The following is a 14,073-nucleotide window of genomic DNA, read 5'->3' as shown; positions in this document are numbered from 1 at the left end:
AAACCTCTCTCTCTCTCTCTCTCTCTCTCTCTCTCTCTCTCTCTCTCTCTCTCTCTCTCTCTCTCTCTCTCTCTCTCTCTCTCTCTCATAGGCAAAGTTTTCCTAGGTATAAGTTATCCTAAGATGGGAATAAAATGGATACCTCTCTCTCTCTCTCTCTCTCTCTCTCTCTCTCTCTCTCTCTCTCTCTCTCTCTCTCTCTCTCTCTCCACTTCAAAAAACAACTCTGTCCACTTCAGAAAAGACAACCTAACCCCTTGCATAGAACTACTCAAACAAGATGAAGTGTTAAGCAGAATAACAGAAAAATATAACAGAATATTTAAATCTTCAACCTATTTTCAAATATACCTTCCATATTCCATCATGAATTCATTTAGACTTTTTCCCTCTCTTCGTTTAAAACGAGATATGATACAATATACTTTTTTTTTATTTTGCGTTTAATCCTCAAGAGTTAAATAAATCATACACTATTCTAAACATGATGAAGCACATAAATATTCTTCCCTTTTTCTTCTCGCTGCTTAAAACGAAAAACATTTGTTCATTCAAATCTATTTGAGAAAATCGTTGAAAACATAAAACTTGGCTCAACATATAATTATCCTTTTATTCGTCTTCGCGACCCGGAAAGAAATATCCTCCTAAACTCTTTTCTTTATTTCCTTCGTTCTTGATACGTTTTAGCTACTCATCCATAATCCTTAATAAAACTAATAAAAACTTTACAGCACATACTTATGAATCTTTGTTTTTATTAAAGATAAAGATGATGAGGGATTATCTCTTATTGTTCTTTACTCTCTTGGCTTAGAGTGAATCTTTTTATACTGTGCTCATGTCCAAAGGTCGTTCAATTGTTATTATATTTCGCTAAATCTTTTCTCTAGAAAGGCTCACTGATTATAATTATTATTATTATTATTATTATTATTATTATTATTAATTGCTAAGCTACAACTAAAGTTGAAAAAAACAAGGTTCTATAAGCCCAAGGGCTCCAACAGGAAAAATAGCAAAATGAGGAAAGGAAATGAGGAAATAAATAAGCTACAAGAAAAGTAACTAACAATTAAAATAAAATATTTTAAGAACAGTAACAACATCGAAATAAATCTTTCATATATAAACTAATATAACTTCAAAAAACATCAGGAAGAGAAATAAATTAGATTAGTGTGCCCGTGTGTACCCTCAAGCAAGAGAACTCTGCCCCAAGACAGTGGAAGACCATGGTACAGAGGCTACAGCACTGCCCAAGACTAATGAACAATGGTCTGATTTTGGAGTGTCCTTCTAGAAGAGCTGCTTACCTAGAAAAAGAATCTTTTCTACCATTACCAGAGGAAAGTGCAGTAGTTAACCATTGAGCGAAGAAGAACTGTCTGGTGATCTCGGTTTTGTCAGGTGTATGAGGACTGAGGAGAATCTGTAAAGAATAGGCCAGACTATTCGGTGTATGTGTAGGCAAAGGGAAAATGAGCCGTGACTAGAGAGAAAGATCCAATGTAGTACTCTCTGGCCAGTAAAAGGACTACCCAATTATCTCTAGCGGTAGTATCTCAACAAGTAGCTGGTGCCCTGGTCAACCTACTACCTATAAATTTATGATGAAACTGTAATAAGATTAGTGTAATTCAATAAGAAAAATAAAATCTATTTTCTATAACGAAAAATCTAATCCAAGGCATATTTCCAATTTTTTTAGCAAAACGATATTATTCTAATATAGAAAAAAAAAGACATTTTACATCTTCAAATGATTTCATATTAAATGTTATATCATATAAGGCCACAGTGGATTCGTGACATTTGAGAGTAGTGGCTATCTAGAATATTAAAAGGCTACTTAATAAATCAAGTTAGATGCCCCAGTAAAGTTAGTTCTATATTTCATACGTCTATATCAGTAATTGGAGGATTGTCATGGAGGATTGGAGCGAGTGGGACACGTTAATAAATCTCCCAGCAACAGATCAATCAATCATGGGGAAGATTATGAGGAAAAATGGATGAATCTTCTCCACATGACTATGATTTTAAAAGAACAATAGGAATATGGGTCTGTATCATAATGTGAATTTGGGGGTTGGGGGAGGGGGGGAGTCCTACAGACGGTTAATAGATGTCGTTGGAAAAATAAACATCGAAAGAGTAAAACTAAAGACACCATTTGTAAATGTATCACCGAGAGTCGAGTTATGTCCCCAGATCAATGTAGTTTACAAATGAAAAAGCTCGGAAGAAGAACATACAGGCTTCAAGGTTATTTTTATCCTGGAGCCTTAGGGTCTGACAGTATGGCAATGCATTATAACTTTAGACAGTGATTTGAAATATATATATATATATATATATATATATATATATATATATATATATATATATATATATGTGTGTAATATATATATATATATATATATATGTAATGTGTGTGTATATGTATATATACATATATATATATATATATATATATATATATATATATATATTATATATATATATATATATATATATATATATATATATAATATATATATTTATATATATATCAAATCACTGTAAAAAAATATGATACATCACCATACTGTCGGACCTTAAGGCTCCAGGATAGTATAGGCTATGGCAGTTTTTAAATTGGGTTCACATGAAAACTATATCAGTCTGTGTAAGACCACTATGTCTTGAATAATTAAAAAGAAAATAATCGAAAGACAAATTTTATGATTTATCACATTCATTAGTCATATTTAATTATAACTATAAGTATGTCTATGGCCATAACATATTTAGAGGATTAAGATCATAGTTGACGTTGATGTATTGAGTAAATGTAAGTTATATTTGAGATAAAAAATTACTTTTCTGGGGAATGATGAATGTTCAAAGTAAGCGCCTCTTTCCAAGACAGGTTAACCAACCTATATGCATCCACGCGAAACTCTTCTAAAAGTAAAAACCTCTTTTAAAAGGTTTTAATTATACAAAGATAAATTGCAATTTATATAAAAAAAATCATTCGAATTCAAAATTCAATTTATAATGGGTTAAGTTTTTCAATGTGGTAATTATATCTCTACATGTGGTTATTCTGGTTCGATTTGGGGCAAACACCGCCATTTTATGTATAGCCATAAGCAATATTCCAAACACCCCTTCTCAATATTTATATTCGGCGACAAATAATAGCTCTAGCTGTTAACTTTTATCAGAAAATTAATAATATTTCTATTCCTTTTTGTTTCATATTAGAATTCTATTTTATACGAATTATTTGGAAATAATGACAAGAGGTCCTCATTACAAAGACTAGAGTTCATTAGTTTTCAATTTCAGTTGTTGGTTGTATTCAAAGAAAACGTGGAACAGATCTAATTTTACTAAAGCTCGAAATTGCCAAAAATTCACATGTAACCCAAACCTTTTGTTTACCTTTTATTTTGGCTTCTTTTAGACGATTTTATACAGTTTAACAATGGCCTCTATGATTGAACAACTATATTTTGATTGTATTTACAGATACTTTATTTATATTCGATTACATTTAAAGGATATCTTAATTTTATGAAGAATCTACATTATATAATGAATAGCAAGCGTTTGGCTATATATATACATATATATATATATATATATATATATATATATATATATATATATATATATATATATATATATATATTTATATATATATATATATATATATATATATATATATATATATATATATATATATATATATTATGCTTATTCTAAAGAGACTAGAGAAAAAGATTGATGAAAAGCTGAGAGATGAACAATTAGGATTTAGAAAAGGTAGAAGTTGTACTGAACAAATTTTCAATTTAGGACATGTGATACCGTAATGTGTAATATAGAAATCCACTTTAGATAGCATTTGTGGACTATGAAAAGCCTTTGACAGTGTGCACCGGCCAATTTTGTGAGGAGTCTTGTGTTATTATAAAGTCCCCTTTAAATATGTAAATTTGATTAAATCTGTCCATGAGCATAGCAAGTGGAGTCCTATTAAGTGACTTTCCAATGAACACCGGCGTATTCCAAGGGAATGTGTTGTCTCCTTTATTGTTTTATCTTCCTCATGAATTTTGTAATGCGTGGAATACTTGGAGATGGTGGAGAAGTATTGAACTGGATTGGTAATAAGAAATGAGTAGACCTAGAGTAAGCTGATGATGCTGTCCTTATTTTCAGAACACCACAGGATTTGCAATGCTTGCCTACAAGAATGCATGAAATATCACAGGAGGTTTGGGCTCAAGATAAATAGAAGAAAGCCAGAGATGATGAGAACAGAATATGCAATGGAGATGGAATATCATTAAAAGGAGAAAGGATTAATGAAATACAATGATTTAAGTATTTAGGAACTAACTGTGATATTCAATACAGGGTCTTTAGAATTAGTTTTAGTTTAGTGAAAGATTGAAAAAAAGCAAATCAGACAAGGGCTAGGATAAGTAAAATTTGGAAATCAAATCGCGTGAAATTGCATATAAAAATTAGGCTATACATCAGTTTAGTGAGATTGGTGTTACTGTATGGAATGGACATGAGTTATGGCATGACAATGAAACAATCTCCAACAAATTTAGTAGATTTGAGAACAAAGCCTTCAGAAGGATATTGGGAGTTAAATGGCAGGATGGGATTAGAAATGAAACCATAAGAGAGATTATTCGAGTGCCATATGTGGATGAGATCATGGTGAGGCGTAGATAGAGATGTTTTGGGCATACTCTTCGCACTCCCCAGGAGAGATTAGCTCACCAACTTTTAACTGGGCTCCACAAGGCACTAGAAGAATTAGAAGACCCAGGCCTATATGGCTAAGGACTATGAAGCGTGACGTAAGAAAATATGAATGGAGAAGTATTGAATTTCAAAGCTCAAGATAGAGAAGACTGTCGAAATCTAACCGTGGTGCCAGAAGGTTATGTTATGGTAATAGTGCCTTGTTGAAAAACCATGGCCCAGGGCCTCATAAGACCATAATCTCGCCGTGTCTGTATCAAGGATATAAATAGGCCTAAACATATTCATGCATATATATATATACCTATATATATATATATATATATATTATATATATATATATATATATATATATATATATATACCCTATATATATATATATATATATATATATATATATATATATACATATATACTGTATAGGCTATCGTTAAAAGAAACCCATCCTCGGTTACGTCTACATCTAATCTATGTAAATCAGCTATATTATAATTATCCATACATTGGACAGCTGTAAACTAATGATAATTTAGCTGAGAGACGTCAATCTAGTTCTAATATGTGAAATATTCTGCTTAAAGCTTATTTTATGCTTACAATTGCTGAAATTCAAAATTGTACAATCGACAAATTTCCAGATTCCATATCAAATGAAGAGTGTTGGTGTATTTATAGATTCTGACTCTTCATAGCTCAGGCTTCCTAACATCCGTGTCGTGTTATGTCAGCCTATCCAGGTACAATCACAAATCCTCTTTTCATAAAAATAATTAATGATACAACAAGATATAGAAACTAAATTATTGGAGAGCTGTTATTTTCAAATTTGTCCCTTTAGCCACCTGGTTTTCTTATATCACTATGATGAATGATATATTAAATACATTAGAAACATTCTTGTCTATCAATCTGTTTGACTGGAGTTCGAAACCCACTTAACCTTGATAGTTTCTAGTAGTCACCTCAGCCTCACCGTCCTTTCGAGCTGAGGATGGAGGGTTTGGGAGAGTCTAAGGGCCTCTCTGCTGAGTCATCAGCAGCTAGTGCCTTGCCCTCCCTAGGTGTCTTAATTCGATGGAGAGGGCTTCGACGGTATATGTACGGCCTATATACGGTCAGTCTCTAGGACACTATTCTTCCACTTGCCTCTGTCATTGATGAGTGACCTTTAATGATATTCCCAAAACTTCACAAACTGAAAAGTCTATATTTAATGATTAAATAATCGAAATAAAGGAAAGAGTAATGGCTCTTATTTGGGCAACTGAAATCAGTAACATATCTCCTTTTGGCTTCGTTATTTAAAACCAGTGAATCTCAAAACTTTTATTTTCAAAACGCTACGTTTATACGTGGATGGAGAGAGAGAGAGAGAGAGAGAGAGAGAGAGAGAGAGAGAGAGAGAGAGAGAGAGAGAGACTACGTAACAGAAAAAAGAAAAAGAACGTAACAGGGTTTAAAAATTCCCTATAATAAATAAGGTAAAATTGGTATTTTTTTTATGTTAATTAAATAATTGCCTTAATAAAACTTCTCCCTCCCATATCTTCATCATCGAATACTGATGAATTAAGAAAAAGTTCTTTACAGGAGAGAGAGGAGAGAGAGGAGAGAGAGAGAGAGAGAGAGAGGAGAGAGAGAGAGAGAGAGAGAGAGAGAGAGAGAGAACAATTCTGCCTCATCTGTAATATATTGGAATCAAAAATTCTAATCTACAGAAGTTTCTGCTCCCACCAAATATATAGTCAAACTAGAGGGGCACTCAGTAGAGCGCAGATCTCCGTCAGGGCAGCTTATTTCTTCCGACCTTTTGCTCGACCTTGGCCTTAACTTTTGACCTTAACATGTATTAATTGGCGTGAATTTTCATACACTCAAATATGACCAAGTTACGTGTCTCTGTGACCAAAATTATGGCTGATTACGTGAATTGGATATTTGGTTTGACCTTGACCTTCCAAAAATTAAATCATTTCCAGCTTTTAACATAACAATTAATCCCCGCAAGTTTCATTAAAAAGCAATATAGTTCTAGTCGAGAGTGACATTTAACATTTGGTGATGTTTATCTGTTGTATAAGAATTAAATTTTACTTATCATAAATAATACATAATCCGACATCAAATGCATATGAATTTGCAAATAGTATGGAGCATTTTAAGAGCTCAAAATTATTTTCTAAACAAAATTCTCATCGACCACCTATTCTCTCTCTCTCTCTCTCTCTCTCTCTCTCTCTCTCTCTCTCTCTCTCTCTCTCTCTCTCTCTCTCTCTCAATATATGTTTTCAGCATCGTTTATTAATAAATCTACAGTATATTTTCCAATTTATAACCTATAAACCCCCCATTGATAGTTCAAACCCTTAATAATTTAGTTCAACCCATTTCTAGTAAATGGAAAACTTATGAGTACTCGGTGGGTAATAAATATCTAATTTTTTCATAAATAATCGAAAATAGCCCTCCATTCTAAGATATTTACACCTTGGGCTACACCTGATGACTATATAATATTACCAATTTTCTAATATCGGAATAGGGTCTGCCCCTCTCTTTTATTCTACTTCTGTACTTCTCTTTCTCCCTATTTTCTTAATCTTTCCCATCCCGAGTACCTGCTCTTTGAGCTATAAACTGGATTGTATCCAGGGGTACTCTTCCTTTCCCCATTTTCCCCACTTTCCTATCCTTATTATTATTATTATTATTATTATTATTATTATTATTATTATTATTATTATTATTATTATTATTATTATTATTATTATTACAGTATTTTCAGTTCAATATGAAATACAAAATGTATTGTATGCATTTCTAATTGTGAATTTTCTGCAGATATATGGATTTGTAAAGGTAAAAGAATTCGTATGAATTTGTGTTACAATTTCGAACCTTGGGAAAAAACCATTCCGTTCTGCGTTTTCTTTGAATACAACCAACAACTGAAATAGAAAACGAATGGTATCTAATAACTCTAATGAGAAACTTTTGTCACTATTTACTCAATAACTCGTATAAAATAAAATTATAAACTTAAACAAACAATAATAAGAATAACAATATTTTTCAAATAAAACTTAACCACATAATGCTATTTTTGCTGAAGAATATAAATATTGAGAAGGGTGTTTGGAATCTTGCTTTTGGCTATCCATAAAATGGCGGTGTTTACCTAGACCCGAACCAGAATAACGACAGGTATAGATATAATTAACACATTAAAATGACTAAACCCAATATCAATGGAATTTTTTAATTATAATTAAAGCATATTTATAAAAATTATATATTATCTTAATACAAATTATGCTTCTAATGGTATCTATACTTTTAAAACGGCTTCTCTTCGGTGCACCTACGTTGGCTAACCTGTCTTGGAAAGAGGCGCCTACTTTGAAACTTCATCATTCCCAAGAAAACGTAACTTTTTAAATCTAATATAACTGATTTTTACTTAATATATCAGACGGCAACTATGATCTTAATCCTCTATATGTTATGGCTATAGACATACTTATAACAACAACAACAATAACAACAACAAATGAAGCTGTTTCTTGTCAACTGCACGACAAAGGCCACAAATGTGGCCTTAGTCATGTCTGATGTTTGGATAGTTTTCATCACCAAGTTGGCCAGTACGGATTGGTAAGGGTATGAAATTTTCTTCTGATTGCTCAAGCAAATAATCTAGTATGAGTGGCCCTAACTAATATAATTTGCTGATCATGGCGATACGCAAACCCTTTCACAACGTTGTGTCCTCACTTATTTTACAATCATATCTATGACCTTATGATATGTGTAAACGCAGATAGCCCCGTTCATATCTACGGTTGCATGCAGTGATAAAATCTTTGGAAATTCTGGCTAACAGATATTCAAAGATTTCGAATAAGATCTCTACGAAATCTCCCCTATATAATGAAGAGCAAGTGCATATATATATATATATATATATACATATATACATATATATCAAATAAATTTCCAGTGAACAGCGGTATATTGCAAGGGAAGGTGTTGTCACCTATGTTGTTTAAACTCCCCATGGATTTTGTAATGCGTAAAACAGTCGAAGATTGTGAACAAGGATTGAACTGGATTGGTAATAGGAAATTAGGTGACCTAGAGTATGTTGATGATGTTTGTCCTTATTAGCAGAACACCATAGGATTTGCTATGCTGTGCTTACCAGAATGCATGAAATATCATACGAAGTTGGCTCAAGATAAACAAAAGAAAGACAGAGGTGATGAGAACGTAGTATGCCATTGGAAGGAGAAAGGATTATTGAAGAAAATCATTTAAGTATTTAGGAACTATGATCTCCAATACAGGGGCTTTAGAATTAGAGTTTAGTGAAAGACTAAACAATGGCTAGAATAAGAAAATTTTGGAAATCAAATCGCCTGAAATTATATATAAAAATCAGACTATATATCAATTTAGTGAGCTTGGTGTTATTATACGGACATGAGTCATAGTATAGTAATGAAACAATCTCTAATAGATTTAGTAGATTTGTGAACAAAGCCCTCAGAATGATATTGGGAGTTGAATGGCAGAACATGATTAGATATGAATCCGTAAGAGAGATTACTAGAATGTCATAATGTGGATGAGATCATGATGATGGTTTATACATGTTCTTTCGCACTCCAAAAGAGATTAGTTCACCAAACGTTCAGCTGGGCACTGCAAGGCACTAGAATAGTTGGAAGACCCTGGCCTACAAGGTTGAGGACTATGAAGCGCGAAGTGGGATGTGATGAATGGAGAAGTATTGATTTAAAAGCTCAAGAGAGAGACGACTGGCGAAACCTAACCGAGGCCCTTTGCGTCAATAGGCGTAAGAGGAGATGATGATAAGACGCAAAAGGCTTATAAGTATTGCTTCTACTCCCTACGCACACTGGACTATTCACCTCTGTGTATGTGTGTAAGTATGTATGTAATGTATGTATGTTGGCTATAGCAATTTCAAGTACTATACCAATGGCACTATCTATAAATACATGAAAGGCGAATGTTATATAAGAGAAACGCTGAGCCTAAAAGATCGAGATAGGTTTAGAAAGAAAAAAATATGAATATCAGGTACCTTAATGGTTGCAGTGTCCAATAAATTCGAATATAAACGTAGGAATAAAGTTATATATCAACTAAATTAAAGCTTTTTTAAGTCTCTTTTTTTTCAAAATGTTGTAAATTGCGAAGTACTTTGTTCTTTTAATATTCTGAACTTACAATAGCTGGACATTTAAAAAATAAATATAATAAAAAGTATATAAAAATAGACTAAGGTCAAAGTGAATAAAATATAAATAAATAAATCATGCATTTGGGCATAATAAACTTTAACCATCCCTCATTCCTCACTCGTGACATTAAAAAAAAAACCTTTTCATATTAAATTGTATCTCATCGTTTACCACGATAAGAAGAAAACGTTATGTTATTCTTTCCCTAATTTAGAAGGGCCAGTACTGGCAAGAGGGCCAATTTAATATAACAAAAAAACAGCATAACGACTCACTTTTTCAAGACCAGTTTCGAGGATAATAGCTCTGGGTTACTCTCTTTATCTGACGACTACTGGACAAATATTGTGCGGAACCTGGAAATAAGAGGATTTTAATGAAATCCAGGTCACAGTACGAACATGGGAGAGATAATTTGAGTTAAAGAACAATTGTTATAATATAGGATTATGATTTTAATGAGAAAATGTGATATCCTATGTATTTAACATTCTTTTTGACATAAATATTTTGACATCAGAGACGATAAAAAACTATTGTTATAAATTAGGATTACACAGTTAATCAGAATCGGTGATATCCTAATTTCTGACATAAATATTTTTTATACCAGAGACGATTTTGTTCACTAAAGGTAAGGTCATGAAGTGGAGCCTTTTATCTCTGTATTTTCATTTATATTACTGTAACTTAATTAACTGGTGTTTAATGTATCTGATAGCTACAATTTAGTTTTCTTCAGTTGAAAACTTTTCTTTTGTATCACAACTGATTTTGAATAGGAATGTCTGTCATTTCTTCATAATTATATCAGCTATTTCTACAGTTTTAGTTCTCTGAGTAATTTTTTGAGTAAGCTATGTAAGCTTTTTCTTTTTCTATATATTCGGTAAAGAAATTTTTCATTTTATTGTACCTTTTAAGAATCCTTACATAACATTATTCCTAATATGGGCTGAATCAACAAAGGTAAAGATGATGATGATGATCATGATGACGTTGATGATGATGATGTTAAAACTTGCCTAATAGTTAGAAATTTTAACTATATTCCTCCAAAGTCGATCAATTTAGTGAAATTGGCCATTTTCGTCCCCTACTAGTAATTCCATTTTTAAGAAATCCAGTTTTCAGACATTAAATAATCTCCGGGCCAACTTTTGCCTTCTTTATTACCTTGTTAATGAATAATTCAAATCACCTTATCTTCATTAAGGATGCATCAAAGACACCTCAACGCAAGCCTTGAACGAGGCCATAAATAATCATTACTTCGCGCAAAACTTAATGGAGCCGTACCAACCGTGTTTCACACAATTGTACATAATTCCTTTTGTATATACAGTATTATGCTTGTATCTTCGCTCTTCCCTCGCACTAAAACGAACATGAAAATTCATGTCTGGTTTTTCCTCTGTAATATTGTCTGTCTTGTGAACTTGTTATGTCCTGTTGCCTTGAGGTTTTGTATATAAAGAGAGAGTTCTACAATAATATAACTCAGTCGTTTCCAACCTGCCTTTGAGTTCACAACCTTACTCGGCGCCGTCACAGTGGTGACCCCGGAAGTCGACTCGCTCCCACTGCCTTCCACCCCCACTTCCCTCGCCCCTCCATCGTTGGTACTATGACGGGAGACGGACTCTACTACAGCAGTTGGCGATGCAGCCGACCCATTGAAACTTTCACCGTTCGCCACCATAGAGGCGTTTGCTTGGTTTCAACGCGCAAAAGTCCACTTCCGTATCAGGGGCGTGACTCGCTCAACCACCAAAGCGGATTATGTTCTCGCGGCGATACCCGAGGACACCTTCCCAGAAATATCCGACTGGCTTTGTGAACAAGGGAGATACCCCAATAGCGTATGTCGCCCTCAAAACATATCTTTTGCAGCAGTACTCCGCCGTCGCCAGCCCGCCCGTATAGCAAAGCTTTTTCAGCTCTCGCAACAACCGTTGGGGGACCAAAGGGCTTCGCTTGCCCTCAGGGAAATGACCAGTATCGCTTGCCTTCACCCTGCCGCAGACGGCTCTCCTCGTGAGGTGAACCTACTTCGTGCCCTTTGGATACGCCCTTTACCCAAACCTGTACGCGCTGCCATACCTGATGTCGATAGTTTACCCATAAAGGACTTGATGACCAAAGCCGACGCTCTTATGGACAGCCACTTCAAGACCTCCATCAACGCCTCCACCCCTGACGACGAGGATGCCTATTCAACGTCAACCGAAGCTGACATGAATGCCGTAGGACATACACGCCTACGCCGTGACGTGCCGAAGCGGCGACAAAGCCGCCCACCACCCACCAATCGCTCGCGCCCCAACGAACGACTTCTACAGCCACTTACTATCTCCCATCCGCCGCAGTTTTGCTACTACCACTTCAGATTCGGGGCAACTTGCGAAGAAATGTGCCAAGGATTGTCAGTGGCCAAAAAACGTGTAAGTAGGCCATCGCTTGTGGCGGTGGCCTCCCATGTTTCTAATCTTTTCTTTTTACAGGATGAAGGAACGGGCGTGCAATTTTTGGTAGACACGGGTGCTTGTCGTTCTCTTTTGCCGAGGAAACTCTTCAAGGCATGACGTAGTCTGTCTACATCTGCCGACGTCCGCTTAGTAGCTGCCAACGGATCTGCGATACCCACCTACGGTTACGAGAACCTCACATTATCGTTCGGAAACGGTAAATTCAATTGGAAGTTTCTCGTTGCTGACGTCACAATGCCAATCCTCGGTGCGGATTTCCTCTCTCATTTCCACCTTCTGGTCGATGTCGCCCACCGACGATTGGTCAACGCACACTCGTACTTGTCGACACCTCTTCAACCCGCCCCCTCTAACCTCGCTCTCCACATCAGCGCACCCACGGATGCCTACGCCCACCTCCTCACGTCGTACCCGGAAGTTTTCCGTCCAGAACTTCGCCAAACGCCCACGGTTCCTGCCAAGCACGGTATTTATCACCATATCAAGACGACGGGACCCCCAGTCTTCGCAAAATTCAGACGTCTGGCACTGGAACGATTGGCAGCCGCCAAACAGACGTTCGCCGAAATGGAGAAAATGGGCCTTTGCCAAAAGGCCTCCAGCCCATGGTCGTCACCCTTACACATCGTTCTGAAGAAAGACGGCTCCCTCCGTCTGTGCGGGGATTACAGGCGCCTGAACATGCAAACAGAACCGGATCACTACCCCCCTCCCAAACATTGCCAACGTGACCTCCTACCTGCACAAAGCGAAGGTTTTCTCTACGCTCGACCTCCTGAAGGGGTATTATCAGGTGCCTATGAACCCAGAAGACATCCCCAAGACCGCCATCACCACTCCGTTTGGTACATACACCTTCAATTACTCATGTTTTGGCCTTCGTAATGCTGGGGCAACGTTTGAGTGACCACCAATGTGACGGCACCAAGTAAGGTTGTGAACTCAAAGGCAGGTTGGAAACGACTGAGTTATATTATTGTAGAACTCTCTCCTTATATACAAAACCTCAAGGCAACAGGACCTAACAAGTTCACAAAACAGACAATATTACAGAGAAAAAACCAGACATGAATTTTCATGTTCGTTTTAGTGCGAGGGAAGAGCGAAGATACAAGCATAATATATACAAAAGGAATTATGTACAATGGTGTGAAACACGGTTGGTACAGAGCCATTGATGCCAACACACTTTATTTCACTTATATATTTATCAACCTATCTATTCATCTATCTATCCATTCGGTTACCACAATGATTTCAAAGGGCCGAAATACAGCCTTTTCTGAGAACAACAACAAGAAATTGGCAGTTTCGTTTAAGGCTGTTTTATGGAAACTATAACAGACGTTGCCATCTGAAATCTAACTTAACTCAATTCAATCTTACTGCTTCTTGGTCTTCTTCATCGCCGGGGAAAAATATTTAAGTTTTTCTGACAAATGAACGATAAGATTCAAAACATAGATTTGCCAGTGTTAACACAACTGTCTGCCTGTGAAACATGGCTTCAGAAAACTGGCTATTTACGGAAACCG

At 35.5% G+C, this 14,073-nt stretch overlaps 1 long non-coding RNA gene across 3 annotated transcripts in view; it reads right to left on the bottom strand.

The window, feature by feature from the left end:
* The window catches only part of LOC137622841 (uncharacterized), a 319,223-nt gene that overhangs the window by 12,019 nt on the left and 293,131 nt on the right, over window positions 1–14,073 (bottom strand). For all 3 annotated transcript variants that reach the window (XR_011040492.1, XR_011040493.1, XR_011040491.1), the window contains one exon: window positions 10,325–10,405. This is a non-coding gene — a long non-coding RNA (uncharacterized lncRNA). The remainder of the gene's footprint in view (window positions 1–10,324; window positions 10,406–14,073) is intronic.

Source organism: Palaemon carinicauda, chromosome 29 (assembly GCF_036898095.1).
Source record: "Palaemon carinicauda isolate YSFRI2023 chromosome 29, ASM3689809v2, whole genome shotgun sequence".
NCBI lineage: Eukaryota > Metazoa > Arthropoda > Malacostraca > Decapoda > Palaemonidae > Palaemon > Palaemon carinicauda.
This window is presented reverse-complemented; position numbering and strand designations above follow the sequence as displayed.